We start from the raw sequence: 27862 nt of genomic DNA, 5'->3' as shown, positions 1-27862 counted from the left end.
GTGCAAACGATCCAAGGAGCAAACTTAGGGAAACACCATGCTGCACCTTCTGTCCTGATCAAGCTGATATGCATTCATATTTACTGTCCTGATCAAGCTGATATGCATTGATATTTACTCACTGACATGGAATTCACAGCATCTAGAAGGGATTAGCCTGAGGATGACCTTTTCTCTATCAGTGAAGAAATGCTTAGCTGAGTGCTACAGAGCCTTGCTACTCAAGGTGGGACCTACAGACCAACAGCCTTTTCTCATCTGGAAGTTCATCATGGATGCTGAATCTCAGGTCCCACCCCAGACCTTCTGAATCAGGATCTGCATCTTAACAAGACCCCCAGGTGGCACATGTGCTGATTAAGGTGTAAGAAGCACAACTGTAATGGCTGCAACATGGGTTTGGTGTGAAGCTGGCTTGAGTTTTATTCTTTGTGTCATAATTTATTAGTTGTACAAGCTGGGTTCAGTGGTGTCACCTTTCTGAGTATCTCTTTCCTCATCAGTGAAATGGAAATAATAGAAACTGCGAGCATTGATTTACTCTTTACAACCTTCATGGATATAGTGTCTAGGAGAATTCCTGACACAAAATAGTGTTTAATAAATGTCAGCTTCTTAGCACTCTTTCTACTTAATTAAGTAACAGTGTCCAAAATTTACATGGGGAATGTGGATATTGCTCAGGAAACCAGATTATTATTTAAACACTGCAGGCAGACAACTTAGATATAAAGAATTATGCAAAAAAGTACTTGAGGGAACTGAAGGACCATCTGCAAAAAGCATGCCAAGGACACGTCTTGTGTGACTAGAGGAAAATAAAGAGAGATATGCAAGGAAAGCCTTGGGAGGACGGATTACAAAAGGGTTGACTGCATCTTTCCAGTGGATTCCACAAAAATTCTACGGTGTGAAACTGGAGGCTGAGAGAGGAGGTCAGTTAGGCAACAGCGATAGTTTGCCCATGACTCTCTGGAAGGTGACTGAGAGATGGCAGTTACACTAAGAATGAATCAGAAAGAATCTTCTGTCTTTCACCAAGTCTCAGCACTGGCAGAGTCAGGGCAAAATCTGTGGGAGTGGTGAGCTTTGGAAAGAGTCTGCCAACATGTTCAGAGCCATTTCAGGAGAGCGGGGAAATGGGAGGTTGCCACCATGGTGTAGCACACACTCACAGTGTCACTTTTGTGCCCAGAGAGGCACTAATCCTATGGTAATTATGCGGTCCCTAAAATCAAGCCACTGAGTCAGAATCCCCACCATGCCACTCACCATCTGTGTACTTTGGGCAGGTTACCTAACCTCTCTGTGCCTCTTTTTATTTTCAATATGTAGCTAATATAGAATATTTACCAACGAATCAGTATAAAGTTTAAATCAGATAATGCATATAAAAGGTCGGGCACTGAATAGTTTAGCAGAATTTTTATTGAGTTATGATTGTAATGACTCTATAATACCCACAGTTATAGGCAGTGAATGAGGACTCAGACGTGGAGGTCAGGTAGGAAGTCCATGTCTCCAAATAACCTTGAGGCACTCAATGTTTCACATGTGTCAAAGTGATTTCTGTTCAAACTTAATACAACTCTAGAATAATGGTGCTTGCCCTATCATTTAGACATCCCCAAAGAGTGCTCAGAAAGGGGAATGTATACCCAATGATTGCCAAGAAAGCTAATTACCCGATTCCTGAAAAAGTGCACTGGTAAAGCTGCTCCAGGTCTGTTATCTCCGTGACTTATTAGCAGGGCATTATGGAGAGAGAGCTTCCATCTCTGTAACTCATGCTTCCTGCTGGCTATTCTCATGGTGCCACTCTACTCTCAGAGGAGGGGACCTCCCTTGAGATTCCAGGCCCTCCTCCTCCAACGCCCCACCATGTGGCTTCACCTGCCTGCAGCTTCTTCACCTCACTCCTGTTCAGATCTAGGCCTGGTAGTCTGCATTCTCTGCTATAAAAGCCACCTTATTCTTTTATTAGATCCCTCTAGAAAACATCTAAGGAGCCACATACTCAGCTGCTGTCAAACACTGAATCTGAGTCTGTCTGATGGTGAAGAATAATTTGATAAGCCATCCAAAAATAGATCCAACCAAACACTATAGACATTTCTGTTAGGTGGCTTTGGAACTTAAGCCAATGCTGTATCATGCAAAAGACACATATTCAGCTTTTTCAGATAGAATTAATTTGCTGCTTCATATATGCCTTTTAATTTTTCACTCTTTGGAGGGCAACACATGATGTATCCAAAGGGCAATGACATCTCTGTCTCTGGCATCATTGCCAGCATCATCCTCATCCTTCCAATGGTGACCATTTATTGAGCATCGGACACTCTGCCAGGAATTTTTGCATATAAAATAGAAACTTCAATGTAAAGCAATCTACTTCTTAATATATCTTTCAGGGCAAATATTTGCAAAAAAATGGTTATAACTGTTTAACTTGTTGTTAGAAAAATAAATATAAATGTACTAAGTCTTGGAGGACATCTGCCAAACCTAATGATTTTGGCTTCAGCTTGTTATCATAGTCATTCTTTTTGACAACAGTGAGATAATAATGGAAATTATATATTAGGGTCACTTGTATTTCACCATAATAAATAAACAAACAAACAGGAAATTATGTACATACACCTATTCTCAGTCACAACTGGAAAGTAGGATCCAGTCACTAAGATATAAGTTAGAAACAATCACATTCAGAAGACAGCTCCATTTCTCACTTCATGTTTATCAGTCACATAACTGTCTGCACCAAACGGACCATCACATTGTTGTTAAAGAACAAATTCAAGTTGGGCATGGTGACTCATGCCTGTAATGTCAACACTTTGGGAGGCTGAGGTGAGAGGATCAATTGAGGCCATGAGTTTGATACCAGTCTGGGCAACATAGCAAATCCTGTCTCTACAAAACATTTAAAAAATAAAAATAAACAAGAACAAATTGAGTAACTCAGGTCAATACATCTTCACTCGTGTTATACCAAATCAGAGGCTAAGGAAGGATCAGTATAGATGACAGTAGTGGGAACCTACATCATTTTATGGACAGATTTATTCTCAAGGTGATAAGAAAACTTAACAGTGGTCAAGGATATCAGAATCATGGTTAAAGGCTTCCTGCTCCTTCATCATGTGTTAGCTTGAGAACCTCCAGCCTACTCTTTGCTAATGAAACAAGTGGCGTAAGTGGCCTGGGTAGGGGGACATTCAATAAACTGCCTGGTTTGTGGTTTTGAAGACATAGAGGTATTTTGTCTAAAAGAGGAAGAATTACTCTAGGCTTACTGAGTTAGGTCTAACAAGTTAGTGAAGAGAAGGGCTCAACAGAATGTCAACATTTTGATGTCAGAAAATCTTTACTAGACGTGTTAAAATTTGAACTTCTTAATCACAAGTGTTATCTACAAATAAACAAGATAAGGAACTTGGGTCTATAAAGTTCCTAAGTTTTCCTTGAATTATAAAGTTGAGAAGAATGGGTCTTCTAGATTATCAAAGGCAATCTGGGCTTCCATGATCTTTTTTTTTTTTTTTTGAGACAGAGTCTCACTCTGTCACCCAGGCTGGAGTGCAGTGGCGCGATCTCAGCCCACTGCAAGCTCTGCCTCCCGGGTTCACACCATTCTCCTGCCTCAGCCTCCCGAGTAGCTGTGACTACAGGCACCCACCACCACGCCCAGCTAATTTTTTGTATTTTTAGTAGAGACAGGGTTTCACCATGTTAGCCAGGATGGTCTCGATCTCCTGACCTCGTTATCTGCCCACCTCGGCCTCCCAAAGTGCTGGGATTACAGGCATGAGCCACCGCACCCGGCCTCCATGATCTTATTTATGAGATTTATAGCTAGTTCCCCTAATCTGCCTTTATGCTCAGTGACCAGTAAATTCAGGTCCTCCCATAAGTATTTATTGTAAGTGAGTGTTTAGAGAGGATAATAGTTTTACAGTAAAATTTAAATTTAATATAATTCTAGGTGCATGTTGTATATATCACATCCTCAAGCTGGCCTGGGATTAGTTGATTTACTGATGACACTTTTCAAACCAATAAATGGAGTGATAATAAAACACCACCAGTAAAATTGGAACATTTCTCATTCTGTTCCAATCTTTAGTCCCCAAAACAAACCCTGGTCCAATTATTAGTATAGACAAACTCCAGGACAGATATAGCTGAGACTACATTGAGGGGAAGATCCCCGCCTTCCACCAGTTCAGGATATCAATCCTCAGAAGGACTACTGCTGATATGTAGCCACATTTCCCACATGCGCCAGAAGTGTTACCATTCAGCAGAGCCAATTTATGCATGGCAGTCATTCCATCCCTCAGGGACTCCACACAGAGGCCTGTGGAGCTGCTCACCAAGGACATTTTCAGCACTGTGAGATACGTGGAATACTGAGCTGACATCAAAGATTGTTTTTACTGATGACAAGGTTATATCACAATATTGAAACAAAGCACGTTTAACTTCTCAAGGAACTGAAACAGTACCAGAAGGAAAACGCTCCTGTGGCATGAGCTGAGGGACTTGGCTTACATTTCTCCAATGCTTACATTCCTTTAAACTTATATTGTCTTTAAGCTTTAATATGAGGGTTGGCCAGCCTAGCCTAACTCCAAAAATATTTCCCATTATAGCCCAGGATAAAAAAAGGTGTCTGTGCCACAATATTTAAAAGAACAAGGAGGTTAGGTATCACAATAACACAATGTTAAAATCCATTTTGAAAGAGTTAGCACATTAGTACCTTTCTTCAGGATTCCAACCAGACACATTTCAAAAAAGGCATTGTAATCACTGGGAAATCTGTGCACTAGGGAATGAACTAAACATAGAGGTTTATCACTGTGTGTGTTGAGTCACTGAGGTTGAACTAAAATTACAGCAGTTTAATGCGTATTCTGACTTGCATCTCTTAAATCCAGGCTATTTGAAGGCAGATATTTTCTATTTCCTGAAGCCCTTAGGTTTCACCTATGCTCATAGTCATAGGGTTTTTCTCAAGGTGTTCCTTCTGACTGTGCTTTTAGCCTCTGGGATCATTTTGTTTCTCTGACTTCCATCTTATTGGATTAAACCTGGATCCTTTCCCTTTCTGTGCTTTAATCTTGCTACACCATGTTGATGGTGTATGCCTGACCACTTCATTTTGCTTCAACCCAAGGTGTAGCCGGTTTCAGTTCTGTACACTACAGGTGCATGTAAACTACCCAAAGATATTACAGTCCAGCCAAGATCCAGTATCCCCAAATTGGAGACCCAATAATTGACCAGGAAGAGCATCACTTGTAAGCCTCACTGTAGGTGCAATATTGGGATTGGTGCAGCAGAGGAGACAGTTTCACTTGGCTAAACTGTGCAAAGGGAACCCTGACAAGATCTATTGGAAGAAATCTGCTAGATGTAGAAGGACAGAGCATCACACTGGAACCCTGACTATAGGATGGAGAGAGAACTGCATCTGAGAATACATCCACATGGGAAATAGCATTGCCTGATCAGGGAATTACAAACACATTCACAGTTAGTGTGGAGGGGTTATATGAAGGGGCTAGGGAGAAACCAAAGAAGATAAGACTAGAAAAATAGTAGCAGATAATGAGTGAGCTAAGCTGTTCAGTGGGGTTTTGACTTGATTTTGCACGTCAGAAAATACAATGTATAAGGGCGGCAGGCTTGGAATCAAATATATTTCCTGGTAAAATTTGTGTAGTGTATGATGAATCTTCCAGAGAATTTTAGGAATAGATATGACTTTACAGGAATATAAATGTGACAGATTCAAAGCAGCTATGAATATAGTACTCTCTACTCCATCTCTCATCAACAACAGCAAAAATGTCCACGTTTACTTTTCACAATACGACTGCTCCACAAATAACCATGTTAATTCCACCAGCACCTGTTGTGATGGTCGCGCTGGACTCTCTTGGGAACAGTTGGCAACTTTTGCCCACTGGATTCCTTTTTCTATCCCTGCTCTCCTTTTTATGTTGCTTTCACTGCAAGTTCTCTGAACAATATTTTGAAGCTGTGACCTTTTAAACAGAATAAGCATTCGAAAGTTTTGCCGTGATTTAAATTCTGAGCATGAGCCAACTGTTTTTACCTAGACATGCTGCGGGGTATGAAAAATTGCTAGAACAATTTAGCCATCTCCAGTTGGTGTCAAATGACAATATGTGAATTATACTTTTTGTCTCTCGGTGTTTTTCCATCTTTTACAATTCATACTGTGTCAGAAAAAAAAAATTAGAATTTGCCCCTGCTGTATTTTGATGCACTTCCTGAAAGATTATCAGCCAAATAAGTCATACTCTCAGGGAGGTGATGTGGTCCAACTTATTCTCATAACTTGCAGTTTGGATTTATTCTCCCTTTGCTCTCTTCCAAGTTATTATTTTACTGGCAGTAAAAAAAATGGATCCATCTAGCTATCAGATAATATTTTGGAACCAGCATCATTTTCACTCTCATAAAGGGCAGCTTGAAGTGATCAGCAGGATTACCAAAGTAGCAGTGTTTTGTCTTTTATAAATGGCTGGAAATGATTGAAAGTACTGACCAAGGGATTTTGGGGCTCAAGTAGGGCAATGAATTATGATTTAATCTTTATTTCGAAACTGATTATCTTAAACTAATTTCCACTTCATATCAAGGATTTCAGAGAAAAATAGGATATGTTTTACATAAGATTAGGCAACTGGCTTCAGTCAAATAATCCTGTATAAAGCTGGTTACATTTTTCGAAACACATGTTCCTTGTTACTGAAAGGAAACATTTGCCTTTAGTAGAGTCCCTGATTGTTGTTAATCTTATTACTATTATTGTCATCAAGACTATGGAGTGTGTGTAAATGTGTGTGCGTGAGTGCCTGTGTGTACCTAAGCTGAGTGTACTGCACAAAACCTTGGCATGAAATAAAGGTGAAGATGGCCTTCCTATGAGTTTATTCATAAAGTCCATAAGTCTTTAGGCAGGGAAAATGACTGCATACATCCAAGCTGACAGTAGGTCTTGCACATGAGAATTGTGACAAGAGACATATCCTTAACCTTGCATGTAGTATGCCCTTGCTAAGCAGTGAAATTGCCGTGAATTTGGAGGAACCTGGTGCTAGAGCTCTGTGCAAGGGTGTAGTAGGAAAAGAAAGATTCTGGGTATGGCATGGAATGATAACACACTTATTGTTGTACTCAATGAGATTTTGTCTCAGGTTCCTTGTAAGAATCTCAGAAGGTGACTCAAATAAAGGATTAGACACACAATACTATAGAGATGAGCTAAGGTAGCATGGCCAGCACTTGGACGTCTATGATGAATTGCAACACTGCAACCTGGCAGGGTCTTCTTTTGCCTCAGCTAGAGCAGTGTGGACAGGTATGGCAGAAAGGACTATGAGAAGTTGGAATTGACACCAGCGAGGCTTCAGACAGAGCAAGCGTTTCCCACAAAGTCAGCACTCATTGCCTGGAGCAATGGCAGAGCTGGGTGATCCAAATGGTCGGCAGGCAAGGAATACCACAGACCAGGAAAGAACTGGAATGGCACCATACAGAAACCATCACAGGCACAGGATTTGGGTTTGAAGAGACAACATTACAATGAAGGAGATGGTATAAGGCAGTGGCGTAGAGATATCCCTTCTCTGCTAGAAAAGAACCTCCATGGCAGCCATGCAGAAAGGGGCAGGTCACCTTAAAAGTCTGCCTGTAGGTGGAAGAGTGGGTGGGTACAGGCAGTGGCGGAATGGATTGGAGTGTGGAACTCCAGGAATTCTGAAGGTGAGACTATTGTTGGTAACCTATGCTCTCTCCATCACAACTGCTTAGGTCTCAGATATGTAAGAACTGGGGAACATGGGTTACCTTATTAGAATTCATACCAGAAAGCCATAGAGTGAACAGAGTGAATGCTCTCCTTCCCCAGTCTCAGTCCCCAACGCTTGGTCTCCCCTTGGATGTGTACCTGAGATGAACCTCTTACTCTCCTCTAAGGTCCAGTTCTCAGCTCAGACTGAGACCCTTTGTTTATGGGCAACTCATAAAGCAACTACTAGTCTGATTTTGAACAACCTTCGAAGACTTAAGAAGCACCTCGGAGACCTCTTGAGATAGTGGCCTCACTACAACCATATTCTAACTTCCTTATCACACAGCCTAAGAAGAAAGTGTTTCTGGGAGGAGAGGAAGGTAAACTCGCTTGACATGAAAGCCACTGTCCTCATCCTGACCTCTAATTCGAGTTCCAGTTTGTTATTTTGAAATTCATTTATCATCTCCATCTGAAAGTCCATTATCTTTACACATTCAATATGTCCTATTCTTAGCACATTAACTTCTCACTTCCTTTCTTAGTTCTTATTTTTTCAGTGGAACGTCCCTCCATTCTCCCAACCTCCAAACTTGGAAATATCTTTTATTCCTCCCCTAAAACTCTTCCATAAAACAATAAGTATTTAAATTATTCTGACAATTATTCTTAAAATGGATGAATCTCTTGTTCTGCATTGCCATTGCACCACCATAATCAGAGCATCCATCAACTGGCTCCTGGACCAGAATGATTCTTCCCCTACCACCATATGTCACTGACAGCTCTGCATGTCCCTCTGCTGTTCATAAATTTAGCCATTGCCTGGCTAGTCCAGTCTGGTCTCATCTCTCTCTTCAGGCTTGTTGGTCTTCACTCTCAAATAATGAAATTCCCACTTCTTAGTAAATAACCTCAGCTTTGCCCAAAGCCTATGCAGATCCAATGCATTTCCACATGAACAACCTGGCAGCTCCTCCTTCTCTTCTTCCTTCTATCAGCCTTGCTAATTTCTACCATCAAGTCTTATAAAGTCAATTTTAATTCTCACCATGTTGATAAAGTGATCATTAGAAACTTTAGCTGCTACCAACCTTGAATAGCTCCGAGCTATACATTTTTTGGCTGATAGTGGGCATGCAATAAATACTTGAAGTAAATTACATTCTATCATATTAATCTCAATCTCCTTCATGTGTGAAAGCATTGCCCTTTAAACTATAGTATAAGGTCTTTGAATTTAATAAATGCTTGCTGGATTGGATTTACTGAATCATGTTGGAAAAATAGACCAAAGAATTTTAATTTTTAAATCTATGCTTGGACATGATGTATCAAAAGCATTATTTAGACATAAAGGAATTTTAAGCAAATATTTCTCTTCTGTAGTATATACCAGAGGAGGAGAATCGATGACATTCTTTTTCCTTTTAGGGTACATGATACTCCTTTAGGAGTCAGGACAAAATCTGTCATTTTTATCTGACACTGCATGGGAAGACAGTTAAAGGAATGGTTTCTACTTTCTGGATTTCTACATTCTAGTTAAGAAAAGACTAATGTAATGATGAATGACTTTGGGCCAAAATAGATGCTATTGGATGTGTGCTAGAGGAATGCACAGAAAGGGTTATCAGTGGGTACCAAACAATCAGAGATGGTCTTGCAGGGAAGGGGCCATAGATAAGAACCTTGAGCGAAGGGGCACGCTTTCAACAGGGAGAGTTAATTCTGGAAGGGCCACATTAACTCTATGAGGGCTAACACAAGTCCCTCTTTCTGTGTTTCAGTGTCTCTTGTAAAATGAGGAACAAGAGGCTGGGTGTGGTGGCTCAAGCCTGTAATCCCAGCACTTTGGGAGGTCGAGACGGGTAGATAACCTGAGGTCAGGAATTCGAGACCAGCCTGGCCAACATGGTGAAACCCCCGCTCTACTAAAAATACAGAAATTAGCCAGGCGTGGTGGCAGTTGCCTGTAATCTCAGCTACTCAGGAGGCTGAGGAGGAGAATTGCTGGAACCTGGGAGGTGGAGGTTGCAGTGAGCTGAGTTCACGCCACTGCACTCCAGCCCAGGTGACAACAGTGAGACTCCGTCTCCAAAAAAATAAAAAAAAGAGGAACAAGGCTGAGATTATTTTCAGGGCTACTTGCAGGGACCCAAGGTAGGGAAGGTGGGGATCATGGATTCCAGAGTGGAGGAGGGACAGTGATCACAGCACCATAAGGGGCTGAACGAGTCTGAGCAATGTCGCTGGCTGTGGTCAGGGTAGCTCTTCGAATAACAGCTGGCCTTGAAGAGGGAGATAGCAGGCACCATGGATTCAGAATATTCCTGCCAAACAGTTAAAAGTGGGGGGGGGCTGTGCAGCTTCTCTTGTTCAGGTATAGCCCCTGACACTGAAGTCCTGAGATTCTAGAAATTTATCTATAAGACTCAGCTACAATGGTCTGGAGTTGTAGGTAAGAGTATGTGTTAAGAGGAAAGAAGAAATTTTGCCCAGCTGGATTATTAAAACCCATTTGGAAGAGAAGAGTAAGATAAGGTCACACTAACTACATATCGAATGCTCAGTAGCCACGTGTGGCCAGTGGCTGTTGTATTGAATAGTGCAAATATAGAACATTTTCTTTATTATAAAATTTATATTGGGCAGGCTGTGCTCTAGATTCCACAGTGAGTTCATTGTGAGTCTCAGAGTGAGATGAGAAAAGAGGAAACACTTGCTCTCCCCAAACTATTTTTGATATTATGACACTTCAAAGATTTCCAGAACCTCTCAAAGAATGTCACAAATTATTTTTAAGTTAATACATTCCAATTCAGGCCAATTAAAACAAAAAAAAAGATGTCACATTCTTTTTTTTTTTCCTGTGAAGAACAAAACTTTTATTGTTCACATCTTTTCTGAAGAGCTTTTTTGAGCATATCTAAAAATAGAACTTGTTCCAGGAGCTCACGCACACCTTGGGGACAGCACTGTACACTTAGCTCCTCAGTGTTGCTCAGGTGCTGCTGCACCGTCCAGAGACCCTTTAGAATTTCTCCCTTTGGATCTTCTGCCTTTTCCCTTGTGATTTTCTGGTGCCTTCTGAGGAATGGGATCCACAGTTGGCTGGTGTGTAACAGCATTTCACAACCCAGGAGACACAGGGGTATAAAGTTGGCATCTTGAGGGGAAGCTTCTCACCTGGCCTTGGTTCATTATCAAAGATAGAAATGTGTTTTCAGCCATCTGTCCTTTCCAGGACTAAACTCCCTTTTCTTATCATATAGCAATTTTGAGAAAGAAGACTCAGAACACAACTAAACACACAACACTTCAAATTCCAAGGACCTAGAGAGGGCCTTAGAGAGCTGTGCTTTTTTCTGGGACAAATCCCTGCCCCGACCCCAGACACCCCAGGATGACTAACACAGAGCCAGGAGTGGAGATGCATCCATAAGTAGGTGATGGCTTGAAGATATTCTTTAGGACTGGAGGAGAAAACCATGAAAGCAAAATGTGGTTCCCAACCTCCCAGTCCCCTCGGTAGCTGCTGCCTTCCTCTTCATTCTAAACCTCAGGCAGACCTGCCGCTATTTCACAATGCAGGGGCAAGAGAGTCACACACTGGTAAACATATCTTCAACCATAGAAAACATCACTTTCTTTGGTGTTCCATTTGGCTTATTACAGGACAGAGGAAGGAATGAGTCACATGGCTGAGTTTTCTTCCATGCCACACATCAGCACACTCTTCAAGCTTTAAGCACTCTCCTCAACAACATATTTACACAACAATAATGACCCCAAAGATGCTAAGATAAATAAGACATGGTCTCTGCCTTTGAAATGTTGAGAGATTACTAAAGAAAACTATCTGACATGAATGTCATCAATTTTACCTCCCTTAAGCAGACATTATTAATCTATCATTCGTTCATACAAATATTAATTAAATGTCTATTATATGCTCAGATTGAGCCAGACATCGAAGATACCATGATGTAAAAGTCAGATAAGACCCTCACCCTTATGAAGTCTGCATTTAACATTTTCCCATTGAGCTCAAATATGGCCTCAAAATCCTTCTCAACACAGTGCTTGGGGCAGTACCACTAATTCCTTAGCCTGGTAGAGAAGAAACCCAATATCTCTGATCCATGGACGGACAGGAGAGATAGATTCATATATTAAATGATGCAATACCGAGTGGCAAACACTACACCATAGATACGTGATAAGTTGTATGGGATCTTACACAGGGGGTGACCTAAATTTAGCCAGGAAAGTCAAAGAAACTGCTGAGAGGAAATACAGTTTTCCAGGGACTTGCAGGAAGTGTAGGAGTCCATAAAGCAGATCAGAAGGGGTGGGTGATCAGTGGGGACAGGGCAGCGGGAGGAGCAAGAGCAGAGCCCAAGCAAGAAAGGGCACAGGTGATGTTCAGGGAGCGTATGATGAGAATCTCCATGCAGGCAGAGGACGAGGTGATTAGGCTCCACTGTGAAAGGTTATCTATTCTATTTTGTGGACTTGAGACTTTATCCTGGTGGCAACAAGGGGCCCAGTGAAGAACTTTAAGTGAAGAGCTTTAAGTGAAGTGAAGAACTTTAAGCATGTAAGAGCACAGGCCCTGAGCCAAAGAGCCTATGTTTAAATCTCTTCTCTTCCCCTTACTAGCTATGTGGCTACAGGCTGGCCAGCTCGCTTTTCTGTGCCTCAGTTTCCTCATCTGTAGAAATGACAATACCATTCACCTCATTGTGATAATTAAATGAGGGGATATATGTAAAATACTTGGAACATTGGCATGTAGAAGTCATCTATGTGGATTATTTCTGTGCTGTTTGGAATTTGGAAGCTGAGGCACAGAAAGCAAAAATAATTTACTCAGGACCGCAATGCTGCTTAACAGCAGAGGCTAGATGCCTATCCATCATACCGAAGTGCTTTGAACATGAGTGTTATCAAAATCTATCTCTCCCAATGCATCCTAAAAGATACGTTTTCATTTGTTTAGATGACGAAGAGGAAATTCATTCTTTCAAAAACTCTTCGTCATTTCTATTTCCCCCTTTTATCTTAAGATGCTCCAGCTGCTTCCCATATTGTGTTCCACCACTATGTTTTCCTTTTATTTTAACATGCACCACTTCAATTTCCCAAAACACAGTGTAATTTATCAATAAATAAATAAATCTGGGCAGAAACACAAAGCACATTTTTCTCCAGGAGCATTCCCTATTCACAAGCACAGGGAGAGAAAACTCAGTGGCATCTTGAGCAAACATATGCATCAATACACACATTAAGCAGATCCCTGTAAGAGACTGTACAAGCTCTGTTGGAATTCTCTGCTTATGATTGAAAAAGAAAGCTCATCTTTGAAGATTGGCCAGATCTGTCCAGTCACTGCACCAGTCCAAGGCACTTAAGGTTTGTAATCCTTGCTACATTTGTAGAATAAGTATTCTGGCTATTAAATTGTTCAAGGAGGCATTTCCTAGATTTCTACATATGATCACCCAACTCCTTTTCTCCCAGATCAATCAAATAGTATCTGTGGCCAGAAGCAGAGACTTTTACCACCAGGTTGAACCAAATTAGGCTGTGTCTTCCCATGTACAAACCACAAAAACAGTCGAAGTGGACTGAAGAGAAGAAAGTGATATTTTTAGTTGTAAATCTTTGGGCAAGATAAAGGTTGCTGAGGTTTAGTACATACAGGTCTTAGAACTCTAGGATTTTTCCTTTTGTGGGAGGAAACAGCTGAGACTTATTTAAAGGGAACGGGTGTAATGGGATATATATTTGGTATATTCTAGTATTTTCTAAAGGAAGAATTTTATGAGTGGGGTGGAAGCTATAAAACTTCATGCGTCCAAGAAGCAGTGGGATTCCAGACCTATATTTGGGTGAGGGGTCTCCATCAGTATTGCTATATGCAGTGCACTTGGCGTGTGGCAATGCCCTGAATCACCAAGGCGGCAGTTAATCCAGTTGGGAGGTGGAGCCTCATGCCCAGTGCTTGGTTCAAGCAAACACAAACACCAGCAAACTGCCAGGTGTCACAGAGCTCTGTGGGTCTCAATGCTGGGACCCATTAGGATTTTTTGAGGACATTGTTTTTCTTCATCTTTCTTTTTAAATTTTAAAAATAAAAACAGAATATATACCCAGTAAAGTACAGAAATCTTAAGTGTATATCTCCATGGATATTTAAAGAGTGACTTTGCCCATATATCACCTGCATCAAGATATGAAACTTTTTCATTGTGGCAGAATTCTACCAAAAGAAATACTAAAAGGAGCTTATCAGGAAGAAGAGAAATGATCTCAGATGGCATCAAGCTAAGGCAGGATGGAATGAATGGCTTGCACACAAGGAGGAATGTGGGTAAATTGAATAAATATATTTTCAGTGACAATAATAATAATATCTTGTGAGAGCTTAAATACATGTCGAAATAAAGGACATGACAATAATAGCACAAAATGTTGGAAAGGGTCAAAGAGTTGTGAGGTCCTTGCATTATCTGGAAAATGGTAAAGGTGCTAATTTAAGGTAGATTCTCTTAAATCAATGATGCATTCTAGGATAGTCACTAAGAGAAGAAGGAAAGAATATGCAACTAACAAGCTAATCAAAACAGAAATTGGAATTTTTTAAATGTTTGATTGATCCAAAAGACAGCAAGAAGAAAAAAGGAAAAAACATAAGATGAGACAAATAGAAAACTAATAGTAAAATGGAATATTTAAATCCAAATACGTTAGTAATTGTACTAGATTGAGACAAACTAAATAAGTTTCATATATACATATAATTTATTTTTATGTAGATAGTTTTTAATTTAATCTTTATATAGTTTATTCTTATGAAACTTTATATATATAATCTTGAGAGATTATATATAATTAAATATATATATTGTTCAATATAAAATCTCACAAGAATAAATTTTAAATATAAGAATATAGGCTGGGTGTGGTGGCTCATGCCTGTAATCCCAGCACTTTGGGAGGCTGAGGCAGGTGGATCACTTGAGGTCAGGATTTTGACACCAGCCGAGCCAACACGGTGAAACCCCTTCTCTACTAAAAATACAAAAATTCGCCAAGTGTCGTGGCACATGCTTGTAATCTCAGCTATTTGGGAGGCTGAGGTGGGAGGATTGCTTGAACCTGGGAGGCAGAGGTTGCCATGTGCCATGAGCTGAGATCACGCCACTGCACTCCAGCCTGGTATATTTTTTTTCTGTGTATATATATATATATATATATGAACACAGAAATCACAGAAATGTTAGGGAAAAATGGGAAAAGAAAAACATGTAAACTGTAACCAAAAGAAAGTTGACATCACTTAACTAACATCAGACAACATAAATTTTAAGGCAAATGATATTACTAGCAGTAAAGAAGACATTTATGATCATAAAAATTTCAATTTAACAAAAAGATATAAATTTTTATGTACCTGTTAACATAGCCATATTATACATCGATGAAAAAGAGCAAACTGCTCTTATATGTAACAACCTGTATCAATCTCATGGAAATAATGTTTACAAAAGAATATACACTGTATAATTTCACGTAAAGTTCAGAAACTGGCCAAACAGCCACATGGTGAGGCCAGTCATTGACTTAAGAGAATCCACCTTAAATTAGTGCCTTTACCATTTTCCAGGTAATGCAAGGAGCTCACAACTCTTTGATCCTTTCTGACATTTTGTGCTATTATAGTCATGTCTTTTAATTCTACATTTATTTAAGCCCTCACAGGATATTATTATTATCACTGAAAATATGTTTATTCAATCTACCCACATTCCTCCTGTACTTGTGACACCCATTCCATTCTGCCTTAGCTTGCTTGATAAGCTCCTTTTAATATTTCTTTTTTTTTTTTTTTTTTTTTTTTTGTTTTTTTTTTTTTTTTTTTGAGACGGAGTCTCGCTCTGTCGCCCAGGCTGGAGTGCAGTGGCGCGATCTCGGCTCACTGCAAGCTCCGCCTCCCGGGTTCACGCCATTCTCCTGCCTCAGCCTCTCCGAGTAGCTGGGACTACAGGCGCCCGCCACCACGCCCGGCTAATTTTTTGTATTTTTAGTAGAGACGGGGTTTCACCGTGGTCTCGATCTCCTGACCTCGTGATCCGCCCGCCTCGGCCTCCCAAAGTGCTGGGATTACAAGCGTGAGCCACCGTGCCCGGCTTTAATATTTCTTTTGGTACACTTCTACTGCAATGAATGGCTCTAGTTTTTGCTGAACAAAAAAAAATCATTTCTATTCTGTAAGTATGTCATTATCTTGTCTGGTGGCTTCTGTTGTTTCTATTAAAAATTCAGATGTTAGTCTTATTGCTGCTCTCAGAAGTCATGCGTCCTTCTTACCTGGTGCTTTTAAGATTTTTCTCTTTTTCTTTTGAATTTAGCAGTGTTATTATGAGGTGCTTAGGTGTATTTATCCTGGTTGGGTTTAAAGAGATTCTGGAATCTGTAGCTTTATATTTTTCATTTATTGCAGACAACCTTTGGTCAGTTTTTTTTTTTTTTTTTTTTTTTTTTTTTTTGCTTAATTATCTCTTCACTTCTTAGATTTCAATTATACATTTTAGACATTTTCACTATATTCCATTAGAATGTTACTTTCTTTCATTTTTTCACTGTGTGTGTGTGTTTGTGTGTGTGTGTGTATGTGTGTAGGAGATTCAATCTAGATGTTTTCTACTGAGTACCTTCCAATTTTTTAATCTCTTCTGGTTTGTGTAACTGCTGTTACATTCATTTAGTGAATTCTTCATTTTAGCCTTGCATTATTTTTGGTTCTAGAATTGTCATTTGATTTTCTTCCATATATTTTAGTTCACAGGAACTAATTTTCTTTTTCTTGAACATATTAAGCGTAGTTATTTGAAAATCCATGTCTGATAACTCCGATATCATAACTACTTATGGTCTGTTTCTATTTTATTTGTATCTTTTTCTCTTGCCTTTTAGTCATCTGGTCTAGTTTCCTGGCATGCTATTAATTTGAATGCTAGATATTATCCAAGAAAAATAATATGGGACTCTGGAACATTTTACCTTCCTCTAGAGTGGATTTAATATTTTTCTGGCAGGCAGGTAGCATATAGGAGGATCACCTTAATCTAAGCATCCATTGCCAGGATTGAGGCTTTTCTTTTTGAGGGCTCATATATTTTCTGTTTGTCCTTACTCCTAGGGTATAGCTCCTTGGAGTGATCACAGTAAAAGTCTGGGACATTTACAGTAGCCTGACCTCCCTAGCAGGCTCAACTCATTTTCATCTTTTTGGTTCCATGAGGCTGTCTGAATTTCTGTTTAGCGTTTTAGACTCTCAGATGATGCTTGTTACCGTTTCTTAGCACTGCCTCTAGCCCCTCCCCAACTCTTCCTGGTACATGCACCACTGAAGAACTGACAAATGTCATAATAGGAAACGACATGCATTTGGGGCTCAATTATATATGGTTTTCATTTCTCCAGGATTGTGGCCCTTCAGGTCCCTGTCACATTTGTCCCCCTTCAGCAGGGCCACAGGGCTTATGAAACTGATTTTTGTTTGGCCTCTGTGCCCCATGACATGAATTGGCAAATACCCCAAGGAGTGGTAAAATAAAATAAAAAGCACATACCAAAAACTAACTAACTAACTAACTAACTAACTAACTAACGAAACAACAACAAGAAAAATACAGCTATTTCCCATCTTTCTAGGACTTTTTTTAAGTCTTAGCTGCTTGAACTGTTCATCAATGACTTCAAACAGAAAGAGTTATTTCTGTGTTTTATTCAGTTTAAATAGTTGTTCTCAGTAAGAGGGTTTGTCTGCAAAAACTACTCCTTCAGAAATGGAAGAAAAAGATAGTCTGGGAGGTGGGGCTGGAAAGTATTAGTGTCCAGGCCCCACCCAACACTAATTAAATGAGAATCTATCGATATGGGAATTGATTTATTTTTTAAAGTGGCTGTAAATGATCCTCTTCAGCAGTCAGATTAGAAAACTACTGATATAAACAAGCCGTATAAAATTGACTGAATATTTGAGATGTTTTTAATATAGAGTTGGATGATTTAATGTCATGTGCAATCCCTACTGCCTCCCTCATATTTTTGAATATAAAATAATAACCTTCTGATCCAAAGATAATCCATCCCACCACGCCATTGCGATCCTCCCCTCCTACCATCTCTGGAAAGTTATTATTCATCTTCAAGCTTTCACCTTTTCTTCAGAAAATAGATACACTTTTGTAATTTTGTCCTAAATACCTTGTACATTTCTAAATATATGTTTTACACATACATGGATATATTTATACACATTTATGTATACTTATACATACCACTGCTATTGCAAATAGAATTTTTCTTTATATTTTCTAATCTATAATTGCATGTATATATAAAAACTATTCATCTGTGGATAGTGATCTGGTATTTGGGCCTCTTTGTTGTTATCTCATAAGCTCCAAGGTATTTTTTGACAAATTCCATTTCTAAGTATCTAATCTTATCGCTGTAGAAACAATATTTTTTTTCCTTCACTACTAGACACCGTTCTGATACATGCTTTCTGTTTTGACATATTGGCTGGAAATTCTAGGTCAGGTTGGCAGAAGAGGATCTATTTTTTAGAGTGTTATATTATCAAATGTGAGTGTGATCGATGCCTAAAATCAGAAGGTTGTTTATTCATTTTTGATACAAAGCATTGTAAATATGTCCTACAATAAGAAGAAGAATGTTGTTCACTTTATGTTTGCATGTTCTCATCCCCAATTCTCAAAGTCTACTCTATTGGAACAGAGATATCACAAATAATCTTTCAATTAAAAGAGAGCAAGAAAAAAGCCCACTCTAAGTAGGTTTTGGCACCACTATTTTCACTGAAATTACCTTTTAAAAGTCACTAATAACCTCCACCATGCTAAATCAATTTCTCAGTCCTTATCTTACTCAAATTATTAGTTGCATTTGACAAAGTTGATCACACTGTCTTATTGAAACACACATCTTCAGTTGTCTTCCAGGACATTGTACTGTTCAGGTTTTCCTCCTACCCCCTGTCAGAGCACCATCTTCTTCCCATCCTCTAAGTACTGAAATGCCCAAGGACTCATTCATATCCCTCACTCTCTAGGTTATCCTCTGTTGCGAGCTGAATTTTTCTCTCTAAAAGATATGTTGAAGTCATAACTCTCAATACCTGTGAATACTTGTGAATAGCTGTGAGTGTGACCTTATTTGGAAATAGGGTCCTTGAAGTTATTAGGATGGGCCCTAAAGTAACATGACCGATGTCATTATGAGAAGGATATTTGGGCAGAGCACACAAGTAGAATGCCATGTGATGAAGGAGGTGGAAACTGGAGGGTTGTAGCCTCTGCAAGCCAAGGACTGCCAAGAATCAACGGACACCATCAGGGTGAAGGAAGAGGAAAGGAAGGATTCTACTCGGACTCTCAGAGGGAGCATGGCCCTGCTGATGCCTTCATTTCAGCCTTCCAGCCTCCAGAATTGTGACCACGCGTACACCACCACACCCGGCTAATTTTGTATTTTTAGTAGACAGGGTTTCTCCATGTTGGTAGTCTGGTCTCGAACTCCCGACCTCAGGTGATCCACCCTCCTTGGCCTCCCAAAGTGCTGGGATTACAGGTCTGAGCCACTGTGCCTGGCCAAGTTTCTTTTTTTCAAGTCACCAAGTTTACAGTAATTCCTTAGGGCAGCCCTGGGAGACTAACATATCTTTACCCCCTTAGCTTTAAAAACACTGGTAGGGGAAATTCTAAAATGCTCTTTAATACTCCCAGCCTTTAGTATACACACACCTTTTTCAGATATTCAAGCAAAAATTTGCTGATATAATTAACATCCCAAACCAGTTGACCTTAGAATAAAAAGATTTTGCAGGTAGGCCTTACTCAATTACATGAGCTCCTTAAAAGCAGGTCATTTTCTCTAGCAGGCTTCAGAAAAGGAAGTCAGAGATATGAAGAATGAGAGGGATTTGATGCACAGTCACTAGCTTGAAGATCGAAGGAGCCGTATGGCAGGTCTGCAGGTGTCCTCCAGGAGTTGAAAGTATCCTCTTACTGACTGTTGTATGGAAATAGTGAGCTCAGTCTTACAGCCACGAGGAACTGAATTTTGTCAACAACAAGAATGTGTTTATAAGCAGATTTTTACCCAACCTCCCCCACAAGACAAGAACTAAGCTCAGATGACAACTTGATTTCAGCCTATGAAACCCCAAGCAGATAACTCAGCCACACTGTGTCATTCTGACCTAGAGGACTAAGAACAAGTTCACAGTTCAATTGAAGTAATTTGTTACATGGCAAGAGCAGACCAAGATGAATACCATCTATGTGCTGATGACTTAAATGTGTATATTTAGCTCAGCTTCGCTCTTAACCTCCAGTCTTATGAATCTTCATTAGTATGAATAAAACAGAAATTTTGACTCTCTCCACTCATCAATATCTATTTTTGCTGAATTATATATAATCAACCAGATATCACCACCATCTCCTTGGAATATGCCCTCTGCATTGCTGAGGAAAAGATGGGAACTATAGCTTTTGTAACCTCCTTGCTTGAATGGTCCCAGTTTAGAATTTTCTAATGAGAGAAACACACAAGATTAAGAAGGCAAGAAAAAAGATGAAGCCATTATCCTTTGCAGACAGTTACAGACTGACAGGGGGCAGATGGGAAATTCACAGCATTTTTCTGGGGAGTGTTTGAGAACCACCCACTTCACTCCTAGAGCCTCAGATAGTTGCTTGAAATTTCATAGAGGTTTTTGAGACATGCAGCACTTCGCAGTGAGTTTTTGGAACCCCCTGACTTCTCGGTTTCAGGCCGAGCTCTTCAGTATCTGCTCCGCTGATCTCCAGTATAGACATCCTTGTTCCCTCTTCTCTGACTCTTCCAACAGTGGAGTAAGGTCTGGATTCACACGAGATGCCCCTTATACCTGGGTACATGGGGAAGCTTGTGTTCTTATAACCAAACCTTCAGTGATATCTCAGTTCACCCCCAATGCCTGCCTTCCCCAACAATGAAAATGGCATTTTTACTTACGGAGGCACTCATGCCTCAAGGCAGGGTTCATCCCTGATTCCTCTTTTTCCTCTTGTCTTCCATGTGGTGCATCCACATTCAGAAAGCAGCCAGATGGATTTTCTTTTAAATAAAGAGAGGGTTCCATTTTTCACTGTAAGTTCTTGAAGAACATTAAAGCATTTCCCACACATAATCCCTAGAAGCTGTTCTCAATCTCCTGGCTCTCTTCCCCCAGAAGCTGCTGCAGAGACCCTCTCATGCCAATTCTTTAGGTTCCGTGGCTTTTGGAGTCCCACCCCCTGTGGCTTCTCTCTCCCCCTCTCCATACTATCTCTGACTTCATTGCTTGACTTCTCTCTTTTTCAGCTCAAAAGAATCTTTTTGTTCTTTAAAAAGAGGGCATCAACGTGTGCAAATATAACATTCTCTTTAGCAGAGACAGATGAGTGCTCATCTGTTAATACATTTTTGTGCCCTTATGTAATGTTCTCAGGAATTTTGGTAGCTTATCTGACACAACCTAGCTTTTAAAAAAAAAAAAAACTATTTTAGTTATAAAAAGTTTTAGAAAACTTCAAACATATGCAAAACTAGAGAGAGTATAACTTAAATGTGCCCATTACCATCACCCACAGAGCTGTTTCCACAAGTAACAGCTTAAAAGCAAACTTATTCTTATTTTATCTGTACCCTCACCTGCTTTTCCTCCCACCTCCTAATCATGTTGAATCAAACCCTAAATGTAACATTAATTCACCTGTAAATATTTCAGCACATTATTCTAAAAGATAGGGATTTTAAAAGTATAATAATACCATTATCATATTAGAAATAATTAACAATAATTTTAATATAATCAAATATCCAAAGTTTGTATTATCCAATTTTCATAGAAAATACTTTGGCTAATTATATATATATATTTTTCTTTTAATTAGAGTAAACAAACTAATTGTTGATTTTATTGGGTTCCAGATAAGGCCCATGCATTATAACTAGTCAAATGATTCTTAAATCACTTTTAAGCTATGATTTATCTCTTCATCTCTTTAGTTTGTGTAATTTTTGTTGTCGAGGGGGAAACTACATTTTTCTCAGTATGGGTTTTTCTAATTGTATCCCTGTGGTGGCACTTGAAATACTTTTCTGTCTTCTATATTTTCTGTGTATTGACTGTAAAAGCTAGAGGTTTGTTGAAATTTATTTCAACGTTTTTGAACGTTTGGGTAACACCATTGATTAGATGGTGTTATATGTATATAACAACTGTCTATAAATCAGGGCTTCCCATGACTCCCTCTTATGTTTGATAATTTGGTATAATGGCTCATAAAATTCAGGTAAACATTTGACTTCCTAGTATCAGCTTATTGTAAAGGATACCATACGTGAACAGCCATTTGGAAGAGCTGCACAGGCCAAGGCATGGAGGCAGGGAATAGAGCCTCTGTGCCCTCTCGGTACATACCACTCATCCAGCACATCCACGTGTTTACCAACTTGGACGCTTTCAAACCCCATTGTTTAAGGGGTTTTATGGAGGTTCCATTACATAGGCATGCTTGATTACATCAATGGCCATTGGTGATTGAACTCAATCTCCAGCCTCTCCCGTCCCTGGAAGTCTCAAAGTGGGGCAGAAAATTTCAAACCTCTCAACATGCGGCTGTTTCTTCTGGCAACAAGCCATCATTTGGAGGCTCTCTAGAGGCCATCCAGGGCCACTTAGAGGCCATCCAGGGCCACTTATTTAGCATAAATGAGGTATGATTGAAAGGGACTTGTTATGAAAAACAAAGACGCTCCCATTATCTCCACCACTTAGGAAATCCAATGGTTTTAAAAGCTCTGTGTCAGGAACTAGGACAAAGACCGGATATATATTTCTTACTGTCATAAACAAACAGCTACCACCATATGTATTATGAGAATAGCGGCTTTAAAATAGGAATTGGGGTTTACATCTTTGTGAGTGGAGCTGGAGGGAGGGCTGGAAGTCAGAAGGACTTCGGTCAGGAAATCAGAAAAAAATTCAAGAATGACTTGGGCCTGCACATTGGGTGGGTAGACAGGTGCTTGCAGCAAAGTCCAAGAAGCCACGATGACTTTGAGTTGCCCGGAATGACCACAAAATGGAGGAGCATGGAGAAGTCTGGGAAGCCACCACTAGTGGATGTTTTTTACTTCCAATAATATGGTTTTGCTTCACATGCTCCTTCCAAACCTCAGTTTCTTCCTTTGGCAAAGTTTAATCTAGAAAATATTAGGGATTGTATTGTGTCCCCTGAAATTCATATGTTGAAACTCTACCCACTGGTACTTCAGAATGTGAGTGTATTTGGAGATAAGTCCTTTAATGAGGCAACTAAGGTTAAGTGAGGTTGTATGAGCAGGTCCTAATCCAATAGACTGGTGTCCCTAAAGAAAAGAAAGAGACACCAAAGGTATGAGAGCCTAGAGAAGAGACCATGCAGGATACAGTAGGAAGGTAGCCATCTACAAGCCGAGGAGAGGGGCCCTGGAGAAACCCAACCTGCTGGCACCGTAATCGTGGTTTTTCGGCCTCTGGAGCTGTGAAAAAATAAATTTCTGTTGTTTAAACCACCGAGTTTGTGGTATTTTGTTATGTCAGCCCTAACAAGTTAATACAGAATGGATGTTTGGAAATGTAGTTTCCAGCTTTAGAAGTGAGTGTGGTCATGGTGCTGAGTTGACAGCAATAATACAACAGATTTGTAGCATCCTCCAAAGCTGACCAATGAGGGAGTCTGTGTGTATGTGTGTGAGTGCGTGTGTATGTGTCTATGGGGGAGTGTTTATAACGATACATTTATGAATTTAACAAAAATTTTGTATTTCAGTATTAATGCTTGAGTTGTAACACATGTGTTTGATGGGGGCCTCTTTAAATTGACTCTTTAGTTCTTTTGAGATGATCTAAGTGGTCTCTAAGAGCTTCCTTGCTTTTTAGAATAAGACATTCCAGGATTACATTGTACATTTGCTGTTCCAGAGCTGGAATCAATTATTTCGCAAAGGAGACCTGATTTCCTATAGTGTGAAATGGTAATGAGGAAACACAGGCTGGGTAATAGGGGTGCTTGTTACTATTATGTTGGTAATTATTTCTATGCCTTTTTGCTGGACATAGAAAATAACAGATTATGAGTTCATGCCAATATTTTTGACTTATGTTTAGGACTACAGAGTCTTCACGTACTTTATTGGCTTTAAATCTGTATCTCCTTTCTCCAACACTAAAAAATTGCTAGTTCTTAATGTTGTAGATTCTATTAAAGCTGTGGGTGACTTGCCCAGACTCTACTTACTTGGCTGGTGCACACATCCCTTGGAGTGATGACTATTAGCAACAAATAGCTCACAGATACACCCTTCTCTGAGAAAGTATCTTGGATGTGAGTCACGCCCCTTGAGAACCACTATATTCTTCTCCTGGAGTCAGCCTGCAGTCAACGGCTGACTAATACTGTATTTCAAATTACCAACCCTCTTGACTCAGGGGTTAATGTGGTGCTGGTTATTGGGGGCAAAAATATCACATCTCCCAGATCTTCATAGTAAACTATAGCCTTTAATGCTAAAATTATCCTTGTCTTTCTTATTCCTCTTGCTATTTTTTCTGCATCTGTTTGCTTTCTTTTTTATAATTGCATTGGCTTATGTGTCCTTAAACATTTTTCTTTGGTTTGCTCATTTTCTCACTTAATTTAGTATTTGAGTTCACCTTCTCAGGGAAGCTTGACTTTCTGGCAGCACTTCTGATCTTTTCTCCAGCTTTATCTTTCTTCATAGCACTTGCCGCTACCTGAATTTATACTAAATATATATATATATATATATTTTTTTTTTTTTTACTAATTTGTTGTCTCTCTCTCTCTTAGAATGCAAACTTTGTGGAGGTAGGGATTATGTTTTCCTTCCACCCTATCCCCAATCCTCCGGCACGCTCATGTCACAGAGTAGGTACTCATAAACATTTGTGGAATGAAGGAAAGGTACTTGTCTAAAGCATAAGATATGAGTGCCCTTTCATGAAAGGCCAGAAATATGAGAAAGCAGAGTAAAGGGACTTAGAATCCAAGACAGAACTAATTATATAATGTAAATACTTGACAAGCATCAGAGAAAGGAAGTCTGGGGCATCTAGTCATGTAGTGAGAGGATGCCTGCCTTTGAAACTGAGCATGTCTGTGGGTCTTTGAATCATTTTCTCTGAACAGGTCATAGTTGGGCAGATGGCACTGCCAGCATGCCTCAATGACTTGCCAACCACATTTCTCATGGACCCTTTGTTGGATCTGAATGTGTTCAAATATTCGGGGCTTCTGCAGTCGCCCTTTCATTTAATATCCAAATAAAAGAGCTTGAACCTTCATAAGACAAAATGTGGTAACACTTTGGAGACATTCAAGTGTACTTTTGTGTTTAGATTGATAGGGAACTTGTACTGCCATATCTTGTTATGAAGTCTTGTGAGCATTCGAATTCTGTGTCACTCCACAAATGATATTCCAGGATCTTATGGTCAGCCCTCTATCTCATGCTCCCTAACTGCAAGTAAGACATCTCTTTTTCTTCATCTTCTCAAAGAACTTCCAGAATATGATCTTTGTGTGATTTTTTACTGAAGATTTGAGGGTGATGGGAATTCATATTTACAGGTATTATTACAACAAAGTTCAAGAAATGCCCTCATATTAAGAATCCTCTATTGTTGTTCTAATTAGTTAATTGGCAATTTCCCAATACAGGACTTTTCTCATGGGCTACGTCCCTACATAGGCCTTAACTACTGTCACATTGCAAGATATGTTCATTCTGGATCATTTTTATTATACCTGTGTCCCTTATTCCAGACTCCTAAGTCTTATCTTGATACACCAGTGGACAACTACAAAATGCCTATTATTCTTTTTTGCAGAGCAATTTAATTATTTTTGTTAACGCTTCTCCATTATTGGCTAGCTTGAGAAAAAGGAAGGTTTACTCTTCTCAAAAAGATCAATCAAGCTATTTTCTTTCTTTTTTTAAAAAAAAAAGCAAATCTCTCTTTGTGAAAAATCATTCTGAATTTCACTGTCATCTGCTTAAGTCATAGTTTTCTTTTAAAATAATTATTTTCTGCCTGCCACATTATCATATTATGTCAGATTCTAGTCAATTATTGTAAACCCTAAAGCCATTCAAGAAGAATTTCCATAAATGTCTGCTTTGATTTTAACCTGTAGCTCCTAGAAGCCATACTGCATTCCATTTTCCCAGGGAGTGTGATGAGGCATCACTAATGTACCCAAAGTTCTTGATAACATTGGTCAATGTGGTTTTACTACTTCTCGGGTTAATTATGATAACTAATAGGCTTCCAGAAAGTCACATATTTCATAGCACTTTTTTTGTGCATTGCCATAGTCTCACCATTTTTCAAATCTACTCCATATCACCATGTCCCTTCTGTTGTGGGCTGAATTGTGTCCTGCAAAAAGATATGTTAAAGTCCTAACCCTAGATGATATGGTTTGGCTGTGTCCCCACCCAAATCTCATCTTGAATTGTATTTCCCATAATCCCCTCATCTTGTGGGAGGGACCAGGTGGAGATAATTGAAATGTGGGTGCAGTTTCCCTCATCCTGTTCTTATGATAGTGAGTTCTCATGAGATCTAACGGTTTCATAAGTGGCTTTTCCTCCTTTTGTTTCACTTCTCCTTGCTGCTGCCATGTGAAGAAAGACGTGTTTGCTTCCCCTTCCACCGTGATTGTAAGTTTCCTGAGGCCTTCCCAGTGATGCAGAACTGTGAGTCAATTAAACCTCTTTCCTTTATAAATTACGCAGTCTCGGGTATTTCTTCCTAGCAGGATGAGAACGGGCTACTACACTAGGAGGTATCTGTGAACATGACCTTGTTTGGAAATAGAGTCTTTGCAAGTATAATTAAATAGGACTCTGAGAGAAGATATTCATGTGTTAAGCCACCCACTTTGTGGTAATTTGTTATGGCAGCCCTAGGGGAACTAATACTAACGTTGATTTATGTCTGACATCTATTCTTGATTAGCTTTGCTTATTTGATTAAGGATTTAAGAGAAAAATGTTCACTTTCACTTCCTTTTAATACAGTGATTTATGCTTGTGTTTTGAATTATTTTCTTCTTCTTATTGTAAGCGCCTTTCCGACTGTATTCTCCTAACTTTTAAACAGTTGAGTAATTAATACTGCTATGACAAACACACACCAGTGACTGAACCTGACAAAGATTTATTTGCCACACAGGAAAACTCTACTGAGATTGGCCAGTCCTCCACCACATCAGATGAAACTGCATCATCTGAAACACTGGCTGTCATGGTAGTTGGAGTAAGGAGAGATGGAAGAGACCCAGCCTCTTAACTGCCTTGGTCCAGGATAGAAATTTTATCTACTCAGAGTTCATTGGCCAGAAGTAGTTTCAAGGCCCCAACATGACCATGAGGTAAGTTGCCAAGTATAGGGGAGAACCTGGAAAATTCAATTAATAACGTCTCATCTGCTACTATCTTCTTGGTTATTTTTTTTTCTTCAAATATAGTTAAACTCCACAAAGCAACAGATTTTTCTGTGAGCATAGCTTAGCTACATCTTTTATGTTTTAGAACATCTTCAGCCAGTATCCCTTCAACTATGTATTTTGTCTCGTTACATGTGTGGTATTATCTACTATGGTCCCACAGGTCTCAGGTGCTCTGTTCTGTTTTTTTTTCTTTTTCCTTGGCACATAAGTTTGAATAATCTGGCCCATCCTCAAGTTTGCTGACCTTTCTGAATGTCAACTGAAATCCTAGGGTGTTGACCAGTGTCTTTCCCCTCTGGGCAATCAGAACTCCAGCATCTCCCCAGCCCTGTGCAACCTCAGAAATCCCTGTTAGCTTTTCTACCAGGAG

At 39.6% G+C, this 27862-nt stretch overlaps 1 long non-coding RNA gene across 1 annotated transcript; it reads left to right on the top strand.

The window, feature by feature from the left end:
• Nucleotides 1–8157: 8157 nt before the first annotated feature.
• LOC131383042 (uncharacterized) lies at nucleotides 8158–27347 on the top strand. The gene is made up of 3 exons (XR_009212753.1): nucleotides 8158–8217; nucleotides 26669–26737; nucleotides 27216–27347. It is a non-coding gene; the product is annotated as an uncharacterized LOC131383042 (long non-coding RNA).
• The last annotated feature ends 515 nt before the right edge of the window (nucleotides 27348–27862 follow it).

The sequence above is a fragment of the Hylobates moloch genome, unplaced genomic scaffold (assembly GCF_009828535.3).
Source record: "Hylobates moloch isolate HMO894 unplaced genomic scaffold, HMol_V3 SCAFFOLD_1, whole genome shotgun sequence".
In the NCBI taxonomy this organism is placed as follows: Eukaryota; Metazoa; Chordata; class Mammalia; order Primates; family Hylobatidae; genus Hylobates; species Hylobates moloch.
The sequence above is the reverse complement of the archived record's forward strand: the minus strand, read 5'-3'. Positions and strand labels throughout refer to the sequence as shown.